The sequence below is a fragment of the Elephas maximus genome, chromosome 4 (genome assembly GCF_024166365.1).
Source record: "Elephas maximus indicus isolate mEleMax1 chromosome 4, mEleMax1 primary haplotype, whole genome shotgun sequence".
NCBI classification, from domain to species: domain Eukaryota; kingdom Metazoa; phylum Chordata; class Mammalia; order Proboscidea; family Elephantidae; genus Elephas; species Elephas maximus.
This window is the reverse complement of record NC_064822.1, coordinates 52,001,630-52,027,252: the sequence shown is the minus strand read 5'-3', so window position 1 is coordinate 52,027,252 and position 25,623 is coordinate 52,001,630. Positions and strand designations below refer to the sequence as shown.

Sequence of the window (25,623 nt, the reverse complement as noted above, 5' to 3'; positions counted from 1 at the left end):
CAAAAAGGCTGGCAGTTCGAATCCACCAGCCGCTCCTTAGAAGCCCTATGAGGCAGTTCTCCTCTGTCCTACAGGGTGACTATGAGTCAGAACTGACTCAAGAGGAATGGGTTTGGGTTTAATAGAGCATAAATAAAACATTCCTTTATTTTCCTGTCAATTTTAGAGTTGGCCTCCTTGTGATATGTAGTAGATGTGTCTAAAACATTCAGAAGTCCATTCGTTAAAGAAGACACATTTATTTTCAGCAAATTGGGAAAGCTATATTATTTTATGCACCTTGTAAAAATTTCACACTCAGACTTTTATCAGTATAACATTTCCTGAGAGACAATAAATAAGTAGACTCATTATTATTTTCCACATATTAATGAGCTTAACTTGTTGCTTTCTCAGTACAGATGGGCAAGGTTCATTTAATAAAAAGTTGTTGTTAACTGTTGAGATATGGTGACCCCAGGCACAACTGAACGAAACACTTCCTGGTCACGCGCCATCCTCCTGACCATATGATCCATAAGGTTCTCATTGGCTGATTTTTGGAAGTAGATCACCAGGCTAACAAAAGGTAGTATCTCAAAAAACGTGATTTTTCTCTCAAGAATACTGTGACAATGAATCGAGGGTGGGGTAATCAATTTCTATTAAAGAAAAAAAAAATTCCTCAAGGCAAACATCTCATGTATTAAATTACCATCTTTTGGGGAACTCTAGGAGGTTTGGGAAAAACGTGTTTTAAGAATCAAAACAGAATGTGAACTAAATTTTACCACAGAAATTTTAACAACGGAGAATATTAATCTGAAAAGAAGTTAAACTGTCACAAAGTGAGTTTTGGCTATAATTCCTGTCACTTAATATCCATCCTTGGATAGTTGGCGATGGGTTTGTGTTTTTCTCAAAATCAACATCAGCATCTTAAAGTTCTTCATAATCCAGATTTATCTCTTTAAAGCCCCAGTCACACTGTCAACTTACATACTAAATTGCTCTTTCTAATAATGCCATGACTACAGAATACACTGTTAAGCCAGAAGCAATACTATAATCAACTCCACAGTGATGAACTCTAATCGACTTAGGCCAAAGAACCATAACAAATCAAAACAACTGAAAACTGAGCTTGATTCATGCAGCCTGCCCTCAGTATCTGTTGAATCTTCTGTCTTACCTAGGCTATTAGAGATCCACTCCCACAACGTATTACATCAGCTTTGTCTCTCCGAGTGGCAGGGGTCTGCCATTATTCTTCTCATGTTGTTTATTGATCCATAGGGTAGGCCGTAGCAGGGAAGGGGAAAACAGATGATCACTTTTATAATACTAGGACTCTGGGATCTGATTCCTCATTTACTAAAAGGAGACTCTCAATTCAATTAAACGTAGTAAATAATTACTAAGCACTTAGAATGTGTGGCATGCTGAAATACGGAAATGAGAAAGGCATACTTCTTGCCCCTGGTCCCTACGAAATTTATTGTTTAGACAGGGAAGTGAAATAAACTAACTTAGTACCTACCTCATGGGGCAAACCACTGTGCTGAGCGCCGTGTAATTTTTCATGATCTCATTAAATCCTACTACAGCAACCTTTGGAGTATGGACTGCTGATCCCATTTTATAGAAGAGATAACTGAGATTTGTCCAAGGGCTCACAGCTAGCAACTGTAGTAGCAAAGATTTGAGTTCAGATATGTCTAGCACCAAATACCAGGTATTGCTCTTACGATGCACAAAAAAACAAAACAAAACAAAACAAAAAACCACTTACTGCTGTTGAGTTGATTCTGACTCATAGTGACCCTACAGGGCAGAGAACTTCTCCATAGGGTTTCCAAGGCTGTAAATCTTTACAGGAGCAGGCCACCACATCTTTCTACAATGGAGCAGCTGGTGGGTTCAAACCCCCACCTTTCAGTTAGCAGCCAAGTGCTTAACCACTGTGCCACCAGGACTCCTGATATTGTACAGGCCCTGATATTTGTTATTTTGTTATCTGCTGTCTTTTTCCTCGTCAATTGTCAACCTTTTAAAACAAAAATGGCAGCAAAAATGGGGTGGCAGCAGGGGTGAAGTAGGCAAGTAAAAAGTACCTCATCCCACACTTCATCAGGCTTTGGGTAGAAGAACCCCTTGGGAGAAAGCAGGATGAGTCTGATGACGAGAGAATATACGGGGTTTGGTACAAGGAATACAAGTAAAACATAGGGAAACAAAAGCTGTAGTGTCCTGAGGAGACATTCAGCTCAGCTACACCTTGAAAATCACATTGATCTATCCATTCATCCATCCGCCAGTCTTACTGAGTGCCAAGTATATGCAAAAAGCTCTGTAACAGGCATGGATAAGTAACAATATGCTATTATGGTTCCTCTCTTCCAAGGGCCTAAATTCTAGCTGGGATGATCAAATACCTCTGAAAAACTAAGAAACAATAACAGGGGATTATATGACTGATGGAAAATTCAGTTATAAACAAAGTGAAGTAGATCTCCAGATCTTCCTCCCAAAGAGCTGCTGGATGGATTGGAACTAGCAACCTTTCAGTTAGCAGCCACATGGGCTCCTTCCATCTCCCTGGGAATCCTTTTAAATGCCCAGTGCAAGTTGCATCCTCTGAACTCAGTTATGTGAGCTTAGGTAAGTTATTTCACTTCTCTGGCTCCAATTTCCTCATCTGTCAAATGATAACGTTTCATGATTCTATGAATTAAAACACACTATCTTCAAGATTATAGTCTCCCCGGGATACAGAATTTACGCACAAAGCCAACAAGGACTGGGTGGTACCTAAAACACACAGATTACTGAAGTGATTGCGATTCAGAAAAGAGAGAACTCCACAGCAGCAGCTTCAGGAAAGAAATGGGGCACAGAGCTAGGAATTGAAGAACAGCTGAAATTTGGTTAGGGGAGATGAAGATGGGGAAGGGAGCCAATATGAAAAAAAGTTACCTTTTTTTTTTTTAGCTTGGCTCAGCAATATTTAGGCTGAGGTGGCTAGCTTCAGGGCCCAAGTAAATGCTGCAGCTGACAACATTTCTATCTGCAGCCCTAAACTTAGAAGGCATCGGTAAGGCCACATCCACTATATACTGCTATAGGAAGAGGTACATCTCATCCATTCCCAATGCAGAAAGGTGGGCAACCGTGTCAACTCGACAGCAACGGGTTTTTTAATGGGTGGTGGGGCTGGTCACAGAAAATGAAAATGAAAGTTGTGTTTGGAAGATGATGGCAATATCAGACATTCTTCTAATGTCTTTTAGTAGACTTTACTTTCTTTGGGAAGAAAAATTATTTCCATTAAAAATAAAGGAGCCTAATGTTATAAATGACTCATCTGAATCTCATCTTGAGAAGGAAGGATCTGTTCCTGTCACCAGTAACTGCCATTAAGCAGAGTGGCTATTTGTTTGCATATCTTGGTGGTAAAACCCCGCATCTTTCTAAATGATGAACATGCAAGCTATTTTTAGGAACTTCTATTTGAGACAACACAAACTCATATGAATAAAGCAATCTTCTGAAACAGACTGCTAAACAGAAAAGTAACTGTTGTTGTTAGGTGCCATCGAGTTGGTTCCAACTCATAGTGACCCTATGCACAACAGAAAGAAACACTGCCTGGTCCTGCACCATCCTCACAATCATTGCTATGTTTGAGCCCATTATTGAACCATTGTATCAATCCATCTCATGGAGGGTCTTCCTTTTTTTTCTGATCCTCTACTTTACCAAGTATGATGTGCTTACCAAACTACAATACTGTGCCTATCATTTGGATGGGGGAAATGGTATCCATTTTTGTGTATGTCTATTATAAATAAGCATCAAAGTAGAATTTAGGAGGTTTCAAAGGCTGCAGCTAATTTGAATCACTCTAATTGTAATGCATTATACTAATTTTATACCACCACTATGGTAATGTTTTATATCTGGGTATCATATGGTGAATTAAAAGAAATAGCGTAGTCTTCAAGAAAGCCTTCTTCACCTACAGAACATTATAGTAAAAATTATTGCTTTCTCATTATTCTTTTTTCTTCTTTTATGAATCATGCCTTAAAGGCAACAAATAATATAAACATTTATTAATTTATTACCGGGTTTGCCAACAGTCTTTATTTTTTTATCTCATTCCTAGTCTACTTCCTTTCTCATTTTCTAAACAAGCTGCTACAAACTTGTTTTCCTTCAAGCTCCAAGACCATGATTCTGCCTTCTCCACCCGTCTTAGCACAGCCCATGCATATGCTCCTATCCATAAGCACATCCCCAGAGCTCTTCTTTTATCCCTTGTCATTCTTGTGATTTCACCCCCTCTCCCACTCCCATTTTCAAACACGCTCACTGTCTCTATCCTTTAACAACTTCTGATGTCGTTTCTCCGGCAGATATGGCTCTACTTCTTTTCCTTCGCCAACAAGCTTCCTGGACCACCTTCACTTCCTCATCTTCCATTTGCTTCTCCACCCACTGCCATTTGGCCTCCACCACCAGTTACCACTTTGCTGATCCTGCTCTAAAGGTCACCAATGACTTGCTGATTTCCAGATCCATTGGCTTATTCTTGGTCGTCATCTGTATTACATATGATGCTGCTCACTATCCTTGTTTTGTCCTATTGTCTTTCCATCTTTTTGGTCACTTTTCAATCTATTCTGTTGTTATGCTTTCTTTACCCCCTGTTAAATACTAAAAAATATATTTGGCTGTGACTTCACTGCCTTCTTTTCTACCCAAACTTTCTGACCAATCTCATCCATTCTGAATGGCTTCAATGATCCTCTACTTAGTGATAACTTCAAAAAATTACACATTTTTTGAACTATACATTCACCTCTTTCAGTCCCACATTTCCAACTCCCCAGTTTGGTCGCTATGAGTCAGAATCGACTCAGTGGCAATGGGTTTAGTTTTTGGTTTTGGTTTAGTTTGGACATGACATCAGGAAAGACCAACTGCTAGAAAAGGACATCCTGTTTGGCAAAATAGAGAGTTACCAAAAATTTTGTAACCAACGAGATGGATTGACCCAATAGCCAGAATAATGGACTCAAATATACCAATGATCATGAAGATGGCACAGGACTGGGCAATGTTTCCTTCTGTTATATATAATAAGGTCGCCATGAGTTCGAGCCAACTTGACGGTCACTAATAACAACAACTGGAGTTCTCTAAGTGGTGTTCCACAGGCTCCTTAAAGGCAACCAAAACAAATATAAATTTTACCTTTTTCCCTGTGCCTATGCCTCTGCTCTATCTCCTGTCTTGATCAATGGGATTACCAATTACTCAGCCGTTAAAGCTTGAAATGGTATAATCAACCATGAGTCCTCCTTTGTCCTCATCCCCTATATCCAACTATTCAACAGGTCCCATGGATTTTATCTGGTTATTTCACTTGTATTTGATCACTTCTCTTCGGTCCTTAGCTTGAGGACACTGGATATTTTCTCGGGATTAGTGTAATAATTCTAATTAGCACTTATCCCTTTATCTTTTCATGTGGACTATTCATCCTCCACGTTAACCATAAGAGTTGTCTTTCTAAAAGTCTCTTCCTTTAAAAAACATAAAACAGCTTCTCCTTGCCTAAAGTATAAAGCCCAGACTCATGATCTCTCCCTTATGGACAAACTTCAAAACCTTAAAGGAATTCAATTGTGGCTAAAGATATAAGTTAAACAAGGCATTTTCAAAAAATATTTTGGTTTCACGAAATCTGTTCTCCTAAGTATGTCTGAATTTATTTACAAGAACATTAAACAAAACAAATCTTCCCTCACACAACTACAAGATGAAAACAGACTTGTAAGGCTAATTAAAACAAAAAACAAAAAAAACCTACTAAACACATAGAGGAGACATATGCAGAAACCCACAACTGAATTAATTTGCAAAACCACAGCTTTAGCTCAACTACCGTAAAGATGACTTAGATAAAATACAGCCAGATATGGGCTAAATAACTTAAGATGATGGTTTAGCAAGCAAACATAATATGGGCATAATATTAAGGTCTGGGAAATGCTTTGGAGTAGGAAGCTGGAGTCTGACTCTACAGCGTTCCTGGGAGCACAATGCTTTTAGGGGAATCAATGCTTGCCGAAAAAGCGTCCTTTATTGGACTATGCCCACTTGTGAAGATATCGTTATTTTGATGCAAGTGGAGAAATACGATTTTTAGGTTGAAATTGAAGTTTAGAGCATGATATAGGAGACAACTGGTGTTTATTACGATTGTTTCAGCCAAACCAAAAAAACCAAACCCATTGCAGTCGAGTTGATTCTGACTTCTAGAGACCCTATGGGACAGAGCAGAACTGCCCCATAGAGTTTCCAAGGAGTACCTGGTAGATTCAAACTGCTGACCTTTTGGTTAGCAGTCATAGCACTTAACCACTACACCTCCAGGGTTTTAGAGGCAGAGTTAAATACTGGAAGGGGCCTTAAGCTGCAGGGGTGGGGGTGGAAGGCTATGGGTGGGTTTACGGTTAAAGAGGGCTTCAGTCTGGTCTTGACTCTACCACCTACAAGTTGTGTGAATTTGCATATTCTGCCTAACTTCTCTGAGTCCCACTTTCCTTGCGTTTAAAATGAAGTACCTGGATAGAATAACATATCCTAAATGCTAAAATTCCATATTTTACTATTTTTATTTCTATGTTTTAAGATTTGGGGAAAATTCTAAGAGACAGTTTTTATCCTTAAGATGTAAGAAAAGGGGGCAATGAAAAACTCCTTTAAGAAACAAACTAGGGCTATTCTTTTACATCTCATATAGGGTTGCTATGAGTCAAAATAGACTTGACAGCAATGGGATTTTTTTTTTAATTCTTTTTCAAGGAGCCCTGGTGGTGCAACATTTAAGTGCTCGGCTGCTAACCAAAAAGTTGGCAGTACAAACTCACCCAGTGGCTCCACAGGAGAAAGACTTGGTAACCTGTTCCTGTAAAGATTAACCATTGCCATCGAGTCGATTCTGACTTATAGCCACCCTACAGAACAGGGTAGAACTGCCCCATAGGGTTTCCAAGGCTGTAAATTTTTACAGAAGCAGACTGCCATATCCTTCTCCTGTGGAGTAGCTAGTAGGTTAGAACTGTCCACCTTTTGGTTAGCAGTCAAGCACTTAACCTATGAGGCAGTTCTACTCTGTCACACAGGGTCACTATGAGTCAAAACTCAACTTGATGGCACCAAACAATAATTCCTCTTTTGGTGAAATGTTTGGAGAGTACCAAGTGCATCATCATGTACAGAGCAGCATGTTCTATCAGATGTGCCCTGTGTAGAAGTTAAAAGGAGGAATGGAAGTGGAAGCTTTTCACCCTAGGTTGCAGGAGTGAGAATTAATTATGCAGTTCTTCAGGGTCCTTCTACTCACTTGCCTACCCACTGAAATTTCAGCAATAGGCAATAAAAATATAAGATTTTTAAAAATGTGTATAGATGCTCATTATGAACAACAGTCAGATTTCTTATACACATGCACTTATCAACACATGTTTATTGACCACCTACTAAGTGCCAGGCATGTACTAGGCAAAAGAATGGTGTGAACTGCAAAAGAGTTGCTCCTGACTTCTGGTGACCCCAAGTGGAACGAAACGCTGCTCATGATTGGTTGGGGATCTGGCTGTTGTGATCCACAGGATTTCCACTGACTGACTTTTCAGAAGCAGATTGCCAGATCTTTCTTCCTAGACCGTCCTCGTTTGGAAACTCTGATGAAACCTGTTTAGCACCACAACAACATGAAAGCCTCCACTGACAGACACACGGTAGCTACACATCAGGTGTATTGACCTGACGTTGAACCTGGGTCTCCTACATGGAAGGCAAGAATTCTACCACTGAACCATCACTGCCTTCTTGTTATTGTTGTTTTTAGGTGCCATTGAATTGGTTCTATCTCACAGAAACCTATATATAACAGAATGAAACACTGCCTGGTCCTGTGCCATCCTCACGGGACGTCATGCTTGAGTCCAGTGTTGTAGGTACTGTGTCAATCCATCTAATTGAGGGTCTTCCTCTTTTTCACTGACCCTCTGCTTTACCAAGCATGATGTCCTTCTCCAGGGACGGGTTCCTCCTAACAATGTGTCCAAAGTAAGCAGGACGGTCTCACCATCCTAGCTTCTGAGGAGCATTCTGGATGTACTTCTTCTAAGACAGATTTGTTCATCTTCTGGCAGTCCATGGTATATTCAATATTCTTTGCCAACAGCATAATTCAAAGACATCAATTCTTCTTCAGTCTCTTCACTATTCATTGTCCAGCTTTTGCAGTCATATGAGACAACTGACAATACTATGGCTTGGGTCAGGTGCATCTCAAAGTAACATCTTGTTTTCTTAACACTTTAAAGAGGTCTTTTGCAGCAGATTTGCCCAATGCGATACATCATTTGATTTCTTGACTGCTGTTTCCAGGTTGTGGACTGTGGATCCAGGTAAAATGAAATCCTTGGCAACTTTAATATTTTCTCCATTTATCATGATGTTGCTTATTGGTTCAGTTGTGAGAATTTTTGTTTTCTTTATGTTGAGGTGCAATCCATACTGAAGGCTAGAATACAGTGGTGAAAAAGGAGCCATGTCCCAGATCTCATAGCAGAACGGAGAAGACAAGAACTGTATGTCCTCTGGGGCTCTGGGAAGGACAGAGCATGTCTTTTCCTTTTCACTGACATCACATGATGACTTGTCTTCACCCTACTTTTCATTTAACCATGATTTTGTGGCCTTGAATTCATATCAGATATTTCTCTCTCCCGTACTCTCCGTAACAAGAAAACATTTACTCATCTAAGAACAGGCCAAGTTCCAGAAATTCATTTGTCTTTTTAGTCCTTTACCACCTTTATTTTTTCTTTATGGCTCTCAACAGTATCTAAAATTATCTCATGTGCTCATTACTTTCTTTATTGTTTTTCTCCTCCAAAAGAAAGTAGGCTTCTTGAGGGCAGGGACCTCATCTCTCTCTTCTGCCCGTATTCCCAACACCCAGAACAATGCCTGGCACATTAGGCGTTTGATCAATAAATATGTGTTGAGTGAATAAACTCCAGGCTTCCTCTTCTTCATTTTCTCTTAGTTACTGATTAAGCTCCTCCAACATTTGTGAAGGAACTCTCAGAGTATTTGCATTTTTAAGAGGATCTTTATTTCTTCAACTCAAAGCCAAAAAGCCAGTTGCCATCGAGTTGACTCCGATTCATGGGGAACCCACGTGTGTCAGACTAGAACTGTGGCCCATAGGGCTTTCAATGCCTGATTTTTTTTTTTTTTTAATAGATCATCAGGCCTTTCCTCTGAGGCACCCGTGAGCAGACTCAAACCTCCAAACTTTTGGTTTGCAGCCAAGCATGTTAACCATTTGCACCATCCAGGGACTCCTTCTTAAATGAAATGGTCTTCCAATTGGCAGAATCTCAGGCGCTAGGATAAAGTAAAGCAAAACCTTCAGGCAGTGCAATGGAGGCTGTTTTTCAACCAGGTAGGGAGCAGCTTTTCAAAGGCAGGCATACTTACACAGCTGATTTGCTGGGAAGCCTCCTTCAAGAAAAAAATTCCTTCAGACTGTTCCCGTTTTCCAAAACTTCTTCCCTTCCTCTGTGACTGAATCCACAAATTCCCTAAAAGCGCTGGCAGTGGCAAAGCTACACATGAGGAATTCCATCAGGGACAGAATGATAAGGTGAGATGGAAGCCGTATGAAGCGTGGCTGCTTTGTTTCTGCCCCGGGACAGCGTTTCACGGATGTTCTGTACCGCTGCGGTTATTATGATGTTGCTATTTATTCAGTTTCTAGGCTAATATTTATATTCAATGAATTGCCCAACCTCTGAAAATTGTCTATTTGCTCAAACATGAAGAGCCCAGCATTTATCATTTTATTCTGGAAACCAACCAGAAACAATAGAGTGCAGGTTTATGGAGATTTTTAAAATTGTGCTTTCAAAAATACTGACAAAAGAAAATGTGTTCTTGAATAACGGCATCATTTTGAACTTTTTGGAATCTTGGGCTTCAGGAAGTTGTCAAATAATAATAAAAAATAACACAAAAAGGATCAGAATCTTAATGTAAAAATTATTAGCTATTTATTCATCGATAGAATATACTGCCTAAAAAGCAAGTGAGTCCCTGGGAGGTGTAAACAGTGAATATGCTCGGCAGCTAAATGAAAGGCTGGAGGTTTGAGTCCACCCAGAGGCACCTCACAAGAAAGGCCTGGCGATCTACTTCCAAAAAATCAGCCACTGAAAACCCTATGGAGCACAGTTCTACTCTAACACACACAGATCAGCATGAGTCAGAGCTGACCCAATAGCAAATGGTTTAAGAAACAAATTTATATCTCACAATATAACAGAACATATTATTTTCATAATTCCCAGAAGAACTGCATCAAGTTGAAGTTCAAACTTCAAAGTTATTACTAAAGCGTCAATCTGGCTGAAGCTCTCACAATTTTAATTAAACAAACTTTCTTCTCAAAAGCTCTTTGCAAGTTAGAGCAGTCAGTAAATAGATATTTAATTATGGTGTGTGTGCATGCATGATAGAATTTGCCGTTTTTAATCTGTTTAGTGTGTTATTAAGTATAGCATTAAAGACATAAAAGGACTAATAAAAGAAAAATAAAGACATAAGAGAAAAGTTCAAGGAGGGAGCAATGAAAGTTTGAAAGCTGTGATGAATGAAAGCTCAGAAGAATGCATTATGATTCTAAGGTAAAGTTACGTATTTTTCAGGGTTACTCAAAATATATATATTTATTTCCTATATTGTAGGTTTGAAATACAGCTGATAAAAAGGAAATACATAGAGCAATGAATCAAGTATCTGGATATACTCGGTAAGGAAGAAATAGGGATTGAGGTACAAGGTGAAGGCCAAGAAAGAAAGGACCAAATAAATGTGCTCGGCTTTGCGTGAAGGTGTCTTCATGCGGCTCCACTTCAGTGGACCCTTTTAAGCCAGCCAGCCAGTGATGGAACCCAAAGAAAACCACTATGGCAATCTCCTCTGCCCGATGGATTTACCCTGAAGAGGGGAAAATTCTGGAGCATTCCATGCAGTTTCTTAGCCTTCTCTAAGGTCTCTCTAAACACCCAGAGAATTTTTCAGATGCCTGAGACAGAGATGAACTTTCCAGGGTCCAGTGGAGAGCACCCTCAGAAGGAAGCCATTAAAGAAATTTTGGCCTAAGCAGAGCTCCTAGATTGATGTATGAAGCTGAACCCCTGTGAGTATTTTCTCTGTCACTAAAATAAGTAATACATGGGGCAGCAAAACAAGGAAATATGACAAAAACAGTAATGAAGATATAAAAAGGGAAAGATGTCTCAAAACTCACTTCACTCAGAATTAATGCCCATGACCGGAAATATTTTACAAAATGAATCCATAGGTACAGTATATTGCCAAACTCAGCCCTACCCAAGTTAGAGTGTTAAGAACATAGACTACGACATCAAAGTGCCTGTGTTCAAATTCCATCTCTGCCATTTAGTAGATCTGTGACCCTGAGCAAGCTCTTTATTTAACCTCAGTTCTCTCACCTGGAAAATGGGAATTATAATAGGACCTACCTCAGCGGTTGGTGGAAGAATTAAATGAGTTAATGGACGTAAAGTGATTAGAACAGTACCTGGCATACAGAAAAAGCTCAATATGTGTTAGTTAAAATTATTAGTACTAAGTTGATATGAGGAGCCCTGGGGGTGCAATGGTTAGGCACTTGGCTGTTCACTGAAAAGTGGGTGGTTCATCGGCCATTCCAGGGGAGAAAAGACCTGGCAATCTGTTCTCGTAAAGATTACAGCCTAGGAAACCTTATGGGGCAGTTTTACCGTCATACAGGGTGGCTATGAGTCAGAATCTACTTGACAGCACACCGCAACAAGTTTACAAACTCAGTAGAGTCAAAAGAACAATGATTGTTTTTTTTTTCTTCCAATGATTTAGTAGATAAAAAAATTTTCTCACCATGGTTACTTCCAATGTAATTATTTCATCAAAAGAAGGCTATGAGTTCTTCCAAGGCGGACGTTCCCTGATTGATTTTTGGCTCCCACAATGGCCTTCACCAGTAACACCATTTCCCTTCTACCTTGTTGACTAGAGTCAAGTACGCAGTCAGTTTCACTTTCATGTTATTTAGTCAATTTGGCTCAGGAGTAAAGATGTTCAATCAGGTGAAACAAGTGATAGCTCAGATTTAGGAGTGAGCGTCCATAGTTTCTCCCGGGAACCACGTCTTTTCTCCACTTGGTACAGTTTCTCCTCTCCTCAGGAGAGCAGTCACCTGTGGAGGACTACACAAAGTCCCCACTGGTAGGAGGTCCTGGTGTTCTGTCTGCCTTTTGATGCCAGGTCAAGGATGCCCTACTGGGGTGCTCCCCTCCCAGATCTATGTGGCTGCTGCACCTACATCTAAAGTTCTGATGTTAGGAAACGCTCTTTCTCACTGTTTCTTCCCTCACGAGCGTGATGATACACTCCTTGTGCTCTCTAGCATCTATACTGGATTTTCTCTTTTACTTTCTATGTTTGTGTTCTGTCTTTTATTTTTCTAGTGCATTCTAATTCTCCACATTTGCAGGTTTGACCCCACTGTCATACTACTCTCTCTGCTGCTCTGACTCTCCTTTTCATCACACCCTAACTTCTTCCTGTTTGGGGTTTCTTTCCCCAGGGTAGTTGGCCACTCTGTCATTTGCCTATACTAAACTGACATGCACTATGTATTTACTAAGCACTTGTTTCTGGGTGGGACTCTGCTAAAGGCAAGGGCTAGGCTGAAGAGACAGAAAACAGATCCTGCCCTCAAGGAGCTAACAGTGTAGAGGGGAGAGAAGAATGGAGCACTATTACTGCTAGATATCTGTGTAGTCAGGAGGCTGTGGCACACAGGGGAGGGGCTTTTTAACACAGCCTGGGGGAAGCCTTCACAGAGGAGGTGACGTCTGAGGGGTCAGCAAAGTGATAATTCACATGAGAAGAGCGCATCCCAAGTAGATGATCAAGTATGGAGCTGTAATGATGCAAGAGGCACCTGTAGGACTACCAGAAGTTCAAGGACCTACAGCCCCTGCTCCTGGAATGGGGTGTGAGCCTTGAGAGGAACAGACCACGAAAGGTCTTGCAAGCCATGCGAAGGGCAGCGCAAAAGGTTAAGCACTCAACTGCTAACCCAAAGGCTGGCAATTAGAACCCACCCAGAGGCACTTTGAAAGAAAGGTCTGGTGATGAGCTTCTGATAGGTCATAGCCATGAAAACCCTATGGAGCAGTTCTACTCTGCAACACATGGTGTTGCCATGAATTGGAGTCGACTCGATGGCAACTGGTTTGGTTTGGTTTTGGTGGACAACTGAAGAGTTTCAAAGTGTAGCATCATCAGCAAGTAAGAGCCCTCTGTCAGCAGGGTGGAAAGCAGACGAGAAGAGTGAGACTCTTAGACACAATTTCAGAAAACAAGCGAGGCCATTTTTATAAAATGGCCTAAACATTTTTGCTAGATCTTGTTTCCAAGATGATTGCAACAGCATCTCCCATCCTGCGGGGTCTCCTGCAATGCCCCTCTGCCACGCCTCCCCCCACCACCTTTGAATCTTGGCTAGCTAGTGACAACAGAATGTGGCAGAAGCGGTGCTGGCTAGCTTCCTAGTTTGGGTCTTAAGAGATTTGCGCTTTTGCATGCCTGGAACACTCGCTCTTAGGATCCAGTCACCATAAGAAGACCACATAGAGGGAGGGTGTGGGGAGGCCTACATTTTCAGCCATGCCCCCTAAGACATTATATACGTGAGTGAAGCCGCTTCAGATCTGATTCCAACTGCATGAAAGGCCCCAGGTGATGCCACGAGGTACAGAATCACCAAGCCACGACCAGTCCAAATTCCTGATCCAAAATGGTCTTTTAAGCTCTAAGTTTTAGGACATTCTGTTATACAGCAATCAATATTCAAAGCAGTACTCTCTTGAATGCTATTGACTTATGTCAAATAAATAATAAACTGCAGCCTGAACAATTTCGGGGCAAGAGCATTGGTCCCCTGTCAATACATGTCAGTTTGTACTTTGTCCTTAACTATTTTTTACCAAATTCCATTTCAACCCTATTTCGCACTTAACTGATTAGTGCTCAAACTCTTTAAAGAAAAGGTTCTTAGAAAATGTAATCGTCTGATTCTATCTTGCAAAAGACTAAGGAAATGCAACATGTGGCTTAAAACTCCCTGGAGTTCAGTTTGAACTTCCCTATTGGTAGTGTTAAGACAAACATGCAAACAAATAGATGTTTCACTTTTTGGACCTTAAGGATGTTTAATGATTCTTCATATTTTGCCTTCCTAGCTATACTGCAAACTCTCTTAAAATAGAACAAGATTTGAATAAATAGTTTGATCTCCCTCTAGGTGCTGTTTTTAAATATTTAGAATATTTTTTCAGGAAAAAAAGTACTTTTGCGTATTTGAATAAACACACATTCTCTGTCTCCCAAATACTTCTAGTCTGTTCTCTGATGAGAAGGGGCTTGTTTTCCATCCTTTCATTTCTATTGAAATCGTACAGCTAGAATATAATGATATGTGTTGACAGGGCTCTCTAGCAGCCCCGCCTATGGCAAATTGTTAATAGATGAGTTTTACTTCATTACTTTCTAAAAATTATGTGTGAGTTTCTGCTTAGAAATATTAACAATTTTCTTTTCAAATAAATTGCATTTATTTTATTTTAATAAGTAACAAAAAGTCTTCTCCTACTGTTTCAGACTCCTTACTCTCCCCTAAGGCACTTTTAATCATAGACTTCAAGTGTACTATAAATATTAACAAATCTCAGTGCCCAGGGATCAGGAAAGAATCATAGGAGTAAAATTCTTCATTTTTATTTAAATGGAGGAAGGAAGTTTGAAGTACCCTGTGCTGTTCCTTTGGCAAATACTTAAGCTGCCTGTTTTAGAACTTGGAATTATGCAAGTGACTTCCCACTGAATTATTTTCATTAACATTAAAAGACTTTATATAAAACTGTCTAGGAGTGGCTCAAGGTTGGCTTAACAACGGTTAAGCGCTCGGCTGCTAACCCAAAGGTCAGCAGTTTGAATCCATCAGCTGCTCTGCAGGAGAAATGCCTGACAATCTGCTCTGGTAAAGATTTCAGTCTATGAAACCTTATGGGGCAGTTCTACTCTGTCCTGTTGGGTCGCTATGAGTCAGAATCGACTCGATGGCACACAACAACAACAGCAGGATTGGCTCAGTTGTATGCAAAAAAAAAAAACCAAGAAAACCAAACCCGTTGCCGTTGATTCCCACTCATAGCAGCCCTATAGGACAGAGCAGAACTGCCCCGTATAGTTTTCAAGGAGCACCTGGCCGATTCGAACTGCCGACCCTTTGGTCAGCAGCCGTAGCACTTAGCCACTACGCCACCAGGGTTTCCCAGTTGTATGTAAAAAAAAAAAAAAAAAAGAATAATTCAAGTTCCTCCTATGAAAGAGTTTGTTTATGGCTACTGTTAATATCACCTGTCTGTCCAGCCTGAATATATTCCAAAATAAATACATGCTAATTTATTTTTCTTTTTGAATGACATGTAGAAGAATTCAAGATTTCCCATTCTTGGAGGAGAGAAGATTCCCTTTGGCAACTATCTACTGTTAGCTTGTCTTCCAGAAACAAAGTCCACTGGGGACATCATGTCATTCCTGTTTGGGAACCAGCATTTGAAGAAAACTAGGTTGTTACAACATTCTTAGTGTTACCAACATATTAAAAGGAAAACTATTTTGCTGTTTTTGTTGTTACGGTATTAAATTTTAATTTCTGAAGTCAAAGCTAATTGTAGTTGAACGACAAGTGTCTGGGTGGCTGTGCTTGAGCTCCACGAATGGTACTTCTCTAAGCTACACAGGCTACTCATCAGCGCTTATGGAGGAATGGCTGATGAACTACAAGGGATCCTTGAGACTTATCCAATACTCTACCATTCCATTCGCCCAGTAGGTATCTTAGTCTGACCAGAATGTGTGGATACCAAAAAACCAAAAAAGAAAAATAAAAACAAACCCGTTGCTGCTGAGTAGATTCCAATTCATAGCAACCCTATAGGGCAGAGTAGAACTTCCCCATTGGGTTTCCAAGCGGCTGGCAGATGCCAACTGCCAACCTTTTGGCTAGTAGCCAAACGCTTAAGCACTGTACCATGAGGGCTCCCATGTGGATACCAAAAGAAGCCCCCCAAAACAGTTACAAAATGTTAGGACCAGGGAATCTTAGAGACTCCCTAATCTAACTCATTCATATTATCAATATGGCAAAACAGAAGTCAGAATCTTGGTCTCCTAACTCCCACTCCTGTGACCTTTCTATCATCCCACCCTGTTGGATGGCTCTGAAAGCCTGAAATGATCATGTCACAGCAGGACACAGACCAGGTGAATGATACAAGACCGATAGCCTCTCTTTACTCTCTTCTAATAAAGAGGACAATCCAATTTTGATTCTTAATACCCTTGCATGCCAACTATCCAGTTTTCCTGACAAGGAAACTAAAAGGCACCATAGAACATGGGGAAGAGAGACCAGTAAATGTCAAATCTCAGAGACCTGGCTAAATAGAAGTCAGTGCACCAAAGTGTTTCTACAGTCTTACAAACCATTCTTCTGTCAGTATCAGTTACCTTTTGATGTCGAGTTGACTTCAACTCATGGTGACTCTGTGTTTGTCACAGTAGAACTGTGCTCCATGGGGTTTTCAATGGCTGTGATCATCTGGAACTAGACTGCCAGGCCTTTCTTCTGAGGTGCCTCTGGATAGACTCGAATGTCCAACCTTCCAGTTAGCAGCTAAGTGTGTTAACTCTTTGTACCACCCAGGGTCGACAGGTTCCTAAAACTCACCTTGAGAACATGGGCAAAAACTGGAGAGGTTAGGGCTTTTGATATTAATGATTCGGCCTTGAAAATGTGTTATTTATGCTAAGAAACCTTCATGTTGGTGAGTAAAAGAAAAATAAAATGTATTCCCTGGCTATGGGAGGCTTCATGAGCTTCCTCAACTCAAGATACCTTACGAGCTCTGTGCCAAAGTTAGAGAAAGAAAAAATACATATATGTAAGACTTGGTCCCTGCCCTTATGCAAGCTTACTCAGGAGACAATAATTAAATTCAAGCATCATTCTTGAGCTCTGGTTATGAGCTGGATAGAAACCGCAAGTCCCCAAAGACACATGGAAGAAAAGACAGAGGGCATGCAAATTATAAGCAACACGGAAAAGGTATAACACAAAAGGACACTTTTTTTTTAAATGCTAAATGCGTAGTACTGACAAGTAGTTTGGGAAGATGTCTTCGTGAATAAAGGCAGGAGTGCACCTGGCATTTACGAGGCCACCTTATTTTCCTATTTCTGAAGGGAAAACAGAATAGTTTGGTTGGAGAAGCCATTAGGGGCTACAATGTAAGGATGCTGAGTCTTACAAAATAAGAAGTGTCACTCTTATTCTACAGGCAAAGATGAGCATAACTACTTTGCTTACCCTTACATGCCTCTTTGCTAACACTTCCCAGGAGGAAAACGTCACAGGGGAGCTCACAGTCATTTTTTCCTGAAACACAATGACATTCACGAAGCAAGATATACTCTGAAAACTATGTTTCTGATATCCCACATAGTTTAAATGGGCTTTTGCAGTCAAGTTAGAAACCTAGGCACCATTTTCATGTTGTTTTAGCTGGGACTAGTACTTGCTGTTAGGAACCCATGTTGTTGTTGTTCTCAGGTGCCATTGAGTTGGTTCCAACTCAAAGTGACTCTATGTACAACAGAAGAAAACACTGGCTGGTCCTGTGCCATCCTCACAATCGTTGCTATACTTGAGCCCATTGTTGCAGCCACTGTGTCAATCCATCTGGTTGAGGGTCTTCCTCTCTTTCGTTGACTTTCTACTTTACCAAGCATGATGTCCTTCTCCAGGGGCTAGTCCCTCCTGATAACATGTACAAAGTACATGAGACAAAGTCTCACCATCCTCACTTCTAAGGAGTATTCTGGCTATACTTCTTCCAAGACAGATTTGTTTGTTCTTCTGGCAGTCCATGGTATATTCAGTATTCTTCGCCAATATCATAATTCAAGGCATCAGTTCTCCCATTTTCCTTATTCATTGTGCAGCTTTCACATGCATAATGAGATGACTGACAATGCCATGGCTTGGGTCAGGTACACCTTAGTCCTCAAAGTAACATCTTTGCTTTTTTTAACACTTTAACTGATACTAATACCTGTTTTATTTTGTTATTGCTGAAATTTATTTTTAACCTTTAAAAGGTTATTTTTTTCTTTTGGTTATTATTTTTGGCTATTCTACCTTTAAGTTAGTCCCCTAGTTTCTTACCTCATTACTTTAAAAAATATTAAAAAAAAATGCTTTCACTTATGTTTGACATACTATAATTCTACTAATTTTTAAATTTAATTTTTAAAATATTTCTTACTCTTAACTGCTTTAACAAATTTTTAAATAATTGTGATTTTGTTACTAAAAATCTTCAAAAGACTCTTTTTATCATTTAATTAAAATAATTTTTACCTCTTTTACTCTTCAGTATTTTCTTTTTATCAAAATAAGCCCTGGTAGAAAAAAATGTAGAACAAAATTCTAACACAAAAAAAGAAAAAAAAAGGATTCACTGGTCTGTCAGAGACTGGAAAAACCCCTAGAGTATGGCTCTCAGACATCTTTTTAGCTCAGTAATCAAGTCACTCCTGAGGTTCACCCTTCAGCCAATGATTAGACAGACCCTTAAAACAAACAAGAGTAAATGGGCACACCAGACCAGGGGCAAGGATGAGAAGGCAGGAGGGGACAGGAAAGCTGGTAATGAGGAAGCTAAGGTCAAGAAGGGGAGAGTGTTGACATGTCCTGGGGTTGGCAGCCAATGTCACAAAATATGTATATTAATTGTTTAATGAGAAGCTAGTTTGCTCCGTAAACCTTCAGTTAAGGTACAACAGAAAATAATAATTAATAATAAGCCCTGGTGGTGCAGTGGTTAAGAGTCTGGCTGCTAACCAAAACGTCGGCAGTTCAAATCCACCAGTCACTCCTTGGAAACTCTATAGGGCAGTTCTACTCTGCCCCATAGGGTCACCATGAGTCAGAATTGACTTGATGGCAATGGGTTGTTGTTTGTTTGTTGTAGATATGTTTATTTTTAATGTTTACATTTGCCTAAACCCTTTGGCTTCATTTAAAAAAAATTTTTTTATTTCATAATCATTCCCAGCTTTATCCTTTTTTTGCTTTTATTTTATTGGCATTATAATAGCCAGCAAAATGAGAGGCTGTGGGGGTGACTGAAGTAGAGACTATCATACCATAAAGCTGGGGAGATGGAGTCTCCCCTGCAGAATGTGGCCTCTCAGCATTTGTAAACGTTTCCATCACCTTCAGCTCTGACTCTCTAGTAGAACTTAAATAATTCCAAAGGCCCAGAGGCAAATATTTCCCCAAGTGATAACGATTCTACTTGTGCAGACATTTAAATCATTACGTTAGGATTCTTTCCTCCTATCACTTAGCACACAGTCTCTTGGGTATTACAGGTTCTAAATTTTATGGCTCATTTCTTTATGCAGCTAATATTTATTGAGCATCTACTACAGGGTTTGGTTTTTTTCGTTTACTACAGAACAGACATTGCTACGTGCTAGGGATCCAGCAAAGAATATGAGAGAATGTGGATTCTGCCCTTCTGGAGTTTACAATCTGTTGGGGAAGTCTAAAAGTAAACAAGTAATGGCAATATGTTCTAAGTGACATAGTAGCTACCATCTATTGATTGCAACTACGTGCCACATGCTGTGCTAAACCCTTCACATGGATTATCTCACATGTGATTTAAGAACATGTTGTAGGAAACCAAATGCTGGTTTGGAGGAGCAGGAAAAACTATCCAGAGGAAAAGATCCATCAGGTCGGGACTAAAAGATATATAGGGATTAGCAAAAGAAGACGGGATCCAGAGGCTGGTCAGGATACTCCGTGAGGCAAGGGGAAGAATGGGTCCTCTGAGGACACCAAGAGGCTCAGGCTGATTGGAATCTGATGGGAAGAGATGAAGGTGGAAAAGTCAGGGGAGTGCAGACAACCAGAGCTTCTAATTCACGTTAAGGAGCCTGGGCTTCATTCTAAGAGCACTGGGCAGCCTTTGGTGGATTTAAAGCAGAGAAATGACATGCGTCGATCTGGGGTCTAGAAGGATCATTCTTTCTAGAACAACCTGCAGAATGGAGAACAACCCATAGTAAAAATCAAAAAACCCAAACCCATTGCCGTCAAGTCGATTTTGACTCATAGTGACCCTATAGGACAGAACAGAGCTGCCCCATAGAGTTTCCAAGGAGTACCTGGTGAATTCAAACTCCTGACCTGCTGGTTAGCAGCCATAGCACATATCCACTATGCCACCAGGGTTTCCCAACCCATAGTATACAGACTAATTAGGAGGTTATGGTAATAATCCAGAAAAGAAATGGTGGTGGCCTATAAATAGGGTAGAGACAGTGGGGTGGGAAAGGATGGGTAGAATAAAGAGATATTCAGGAGATAGAACGACGAGAACTTAGTTTTGGATGAGATGGAGGTGAAGGAGAAGGTATGGAACAACAAAAAAAAAAGCACCCAGATTTCTGGTTTGTGCAACAGGTGGCACCACTGCCCAATACAGAAAGGGTGGGAGGAGAAAATGCACGGACAGAGGAAGGGGAAAGATGACGTGTTCAGTTTGGGACATGCGGTGTTAGATGTGCTATGAACTGTCTGGGGGAGAGGACCAGAAGAGTCTGGATAGGGAGCGATTAGATAATGGTCAGTAAAGGAGACTGTCGTTGAAGCCATTGGGGGATGAAGCTGTCCCCCACTCCAGAACACTGAGCAACATCAGCCTTTCAGGGGACAGAAAGGAGAGGAGGAGCTCGCAGAAGATGCTGTAAAGGACGGCCCAGAGAAAGGAAGGAAAATGGCAAGGGAAGGATGATGGGAATCAAAGGAAGATGATGCTCCCAGGACGCAGGCATGCTTAGTAGCATGGACTGCTGCAGAGAAGTCAAGTAAGCGGGGATCGGAATTGAGCACTGAGGAGTGGGAGCAGGGCATTTTCAGAAGGGTAGCAGAGGCAAAGCTAGATGTCCGTGGAATGTCTGTGGGCATGTGAAGTGAGGAAATGGAGGCTGGAAGTGTAGGGAACACTTTAGGAATTTGGTTATGAAGAGGAAAGACGGAAAGCCGTAGCGGGAGGAAGGCATAGAAGGATGGTCTTTTTTTCTCTAAAGAAGGGAGGTACTTGAGCATGTTTAAGGCAGGGAAAACGGGGCCAGCAATGAGGGAGAGAAGGAAAGTACAGGTGAGAGAGGAGACAGTGAAGGGAATGGATTCCTGGGAAGGAGGAGGAAACGGACTCTAGGGCACCAACAGAGGCTGAGCGTCAGACAGGAGGTGAGGCACTTTTCCATTGTAAAAGAAGCAAAGGATGAGAGAGTACATCCAGATCACGTTATGTGGTTTGTAGGCTTGTGATCACATGACCAGGGTAGTTTTCATCTGGAAAACTTCCATTTTCTCAGTGAAGAAGGAAGCAAGGCAACCTGCTAGGAGCGAGGGTGGTAGCAGGAGAAGGTCTGAAACAGAAAGTAAAGGAGGGCTGACCAGGGAAACTGACCCTGTGGCCTGGAAAGCCTGGGAGCCTAGCTGAACTTGAAAATCATAGATAAATGGCATTAATTTGCATAGTTGCATCATTTTCTCCAGCAGAGCTCACAAATGTATAAAGCAAACAAAATAAAACAAAAACTGTTGCCGTTGAGTCAATTCTTACTCATGGCGACCCCACGTGTCATAATAGAATGGGGCTCCATAGGGTTTTCAAGCCTGTGACCTTTCCGGAGCAGATCGCCAGGCCTTTCTTCTGACGCACCTCTGAGAGGATCCGAACCTCCAACCTTTGGTTCAGCAGCCAAGCACATTAACCATTTGCTACCCAAATGTCACTTTTCTCCCCATTTCCACGGACTCCAACCAATGTGTGGTAGCATGATGGTTAAGAGCTACGGCTGCTAACCAAAGGGTCAGCAGTTCAGATTCACCGAATGCTCCCTTGAAACCCTATGGGGCACTTCTATTCTGTTCTTACAGTCAGAAAAGACTCAACAGGAACGGGTGGTTTTGGGTTTTCATCCCATGTGTAAAACTCAAAACACCAAACTTGTTGCTGTCGAGTTGATTCCAACTCAGGGCAGCCCCGTGCGTTACAGAGTAAAACTACTTCATAAAGTTTTCTTAGTGGTTAAAAGCTACAGCTGCTAACCAAAAGGTCAGCAGTTCGAATCCACCAGGCGTTCCTTGGAAACCTTATGGCGCAGTTCTACTCTGTCCTATAGGGTTGCTATGAGTCGGAATCGACTTGATGACAATGGGTTTGGTGGGTTTTTTTTTTTTTTTTTTGGTAATTCTTATGAAAGCAGATCACTAGGCCTTTCTTCTGTCAAGCCACTGGATGGGTTTCGACCAGCGCCTTTAGATTAGCAGTTGACTGGAAACTGCTCGCACCCGCCAGGAAGTTCCTAACCAACGTATAGATGCTGGAAAAGAAGACAGTTGGATTCAGCTATAATCCCAGTGACCCCAGCTTTAGAAAGCACATTGCCTTACAAGTCTTCACGTACACTTATCTCAGCACCAAGAGAAAGGCACCAGTAGAAGGGAGGGTGGCTATTTTTGATTGCTGTCAGCTTCAGGTTGTCTCTGTCCTGTCTCCACACAATTAGTACTATTTCTCCCTAACTTGATCTAGTTATTTAAGGAGCTGAAGGGGTATATCTAAAAGTTTATGTTCTTTCTGACAAATGAGGAATTAAGACTCTTTGCTTGAGAAAATATCTTCCCCAAACAACCAGCTTATTGACAAATGTTTGGAATACAACCCATGGAGGCATAAAAAGAATATTAAATTAGAAGCCAATAGACCATGATTCTGTGCTACTAATTTGTTGTGTGACCCTTGGTCAGGTTTCTTAACCTCTCTGAACCCCAGCATTTTCTCTTTGAAGCGTGAGCAATTCATCTGTGCATACAGCTTCAAGAGTAAACGATCCAATGTATCCAAGGCACTTTGCACAGTGCATGTTCAACAAATGTCACTTTCCTTTCCATTCCTTTTCCTCCTTCCAGCCCTAAACTTAAGTAAGTCTATGAATTAAAAGAATGATACAGAAAACTAAAGTCATAAATACATGGTTTTCAAACATTTAAGTAAGAAATCAATTTTAATATGTCTCGAACTACATGATACACAATTTCATGAAATAATTACCCGTGCTATATAAAACCCATTCTCGTATTCTCTGTTCTATTCCATTTCATTTTTAAGACATGCTTGTCACAACCCAATAAATTGATTTCATAACCCATAATGAACTGTGTCTTGCAGCTTGGAAAACACTGTGCAAGAGGCTGGCTTTGTACAGCTGAAGGAAACATCTTACCCACGGCTGTCAAGTCAATTTCTACTTATATTGACCCTATAAGACAGGGCAGAACTACTCCATAGGGTTTCCAAGGCTGTAAATCTTTGTGGAAGCAGACAGCCACATCTTTCTCTCATGGAGTGGTTGGTTGGTGAGTTTGAACCATTGACCTTTTGGTAAGCAGCTAAGTGCTTTAACCACTGTGCCACCAGGGCTCCTTAATGAGTAACAGTTATTATCAAAACCACACTTTTTTTTCCCCCTTAACCACATCACCAAAATGGTCTGGGATGCAGCAGGGGGCAGAGCCAGCTCACATGGGAAAGCAGCTGGAGGCAGTTTAATGGGTCCACATGGCTGGTTATCGCCTCTCCCCTTCCTTTGTCTGTCTGCTGTCTGTCAGTCTCTGTCTTTGACTCTCTTTCTCAGCAGTTGTCTCTTCTCTAAACTCGTGTTTTATTTGCATGGCTCAATTATGATACTTTAGGATTACAGGGCTGTCCCACGAAAGATCATGTCTTCAGAGAAAGAAGCTGCTAATCCTTTGCAGTTGAGTCGATTCTAATTCACAGCGGCCCTATAGGACAGAATAGAACTGTCCCACAGGGTTTCCAAGGCTGTAATCTTTACGGAAGCAGACTACCACATCCTTTTCTCACAAGCAGCTAATAGTAGAGTTTTATCTGATGCTTACTAAGGGCAGGCATTAGAAGGATCCTGGATGGTGCAAATGGCTAAATGCTGTACTGGTAACCAAAAGGTTGGTGATTCAAACCCACCCAGAAGCACCTTGGAAGTAAGACCTGACAATCTGATTCGAAAAGGTCACAGCCTTAAAAACCCTATGGAGTGCAGTTCTACTTGGGGTGGCCATAAATTAGAATTGAGTTGATAGCAACTAACAACAACAACAAGGGCAGGCATTATGTTTCGCAGAGAATATTTTACTTAATCCTTACATCAGTTCTATAGGTAGCTTATTATGTCTATTTCACAGAAAAGGAAACTGAATCTCAGAGAGAGTAAATAACCTTCCTAAATTACTTAGGATAAAGCTTGGATTTGAACCCAGGTCTGTGCCTCCAAAGCTCTTGCTATTAACCATTGCTCTCATTATTAACTATTCTTAACTATGACGCAACACTGGGGCAGAAAACTAGGACACAATACATGGGCAGAACAAAATGAAGAGAGGCTGGCAAGACAGCGGAATGGTAGGCCTGGGGCCTGAACAATATTTACTGTGAAATTGTAATGCAGGGGTCCCATGCTTTGAGTGACGCAAGGGATAAAGATAAGAAGGCCACTGTCGTTAAAAAACAAAAAGTAATTCTTTCCCACCTATAGACTGAAATATGAAATTCCAACAATATAAACTTTCCTTCAGGCTCAGACATCTATCTGAAATGTAAATATCCTTGGGGAGAATAAAACGTCCAGCTTATGTAAGTTAGAAACACTGCAGGGTGATTGAACAAGGAGGCAAGCAAAGGAGTGTCACCGTGAAGTGAATGCAAGTTAAGTGTCTAGAAGTTACTATTGTCTAAATGATAAGTGCTAAAGGCATCACTTGGGTTCTCCCATTTTGTGCTCCCTACAACTTTATGAGGTGGGCATTAGTATCCCCATTTTACAGATAGGTAACTGAGGCTCCAAGGGCCCTGGTGGCACAGTGGTTAAGTGCTTGGCTGCCAACCAAAAGATGGGCGGTTTGAACCCAGCAGCTGCTCTGCAAGAGAAAGGTGTGGCAGTCTGCTTCCATAAAGACTTACAGCCTTGGAAAACCTGTGGGTCAGTTCTACTCTGTCATATACGGTCGCTAGGAGTCGGAATCGACTCGACAGCAACGAGATTTGTTTTTTAACTGAGGCTCAGTAAGGTTAACTTATTCAAGGTTACGCAGCTGGTAACTGAAAGAGTCAGAGTGAAACCCAGGTCTCTATGACTCTAAAGTGATTTATTTTAACTTTTACATGATGGGTATATGCTGAGGAAAGAGGGTACCACTGGGGTTGTGCCTGTCAGGTGCACAATGGCCTGCGTCATCACACCTCATTAGGG

General features: G+C 41.0%; 1 protein-coding gene across 3 annotated transcripts in view; it reads right to left on the bottom strand.

Moving 5' to 3' along the window:
* The window catches only part of PRKCQ (protein kinase C theta), a 181,321-nt gene that overhangs the window by 148,759 nt on the left and 6,939 nt on the right, over positions 1-25,623 (bottom strand). Inside the window, exon 1 of one of the 3 annotated variants that reach the window (XM_049882027.1) lies at positions 1,172-1,631. The exons of the other annotated variants lie outside the window; for them this stretch is intronic. The gene's annotated coding sequence lies outside the window, so the exon portion shown is untranslated. Of the gene's footprint in view, positions 1-1,171; positions 1,632-25,623 lie in introns of those variants that run through there. 3 annotated transcript variants of the gene reach the window in all.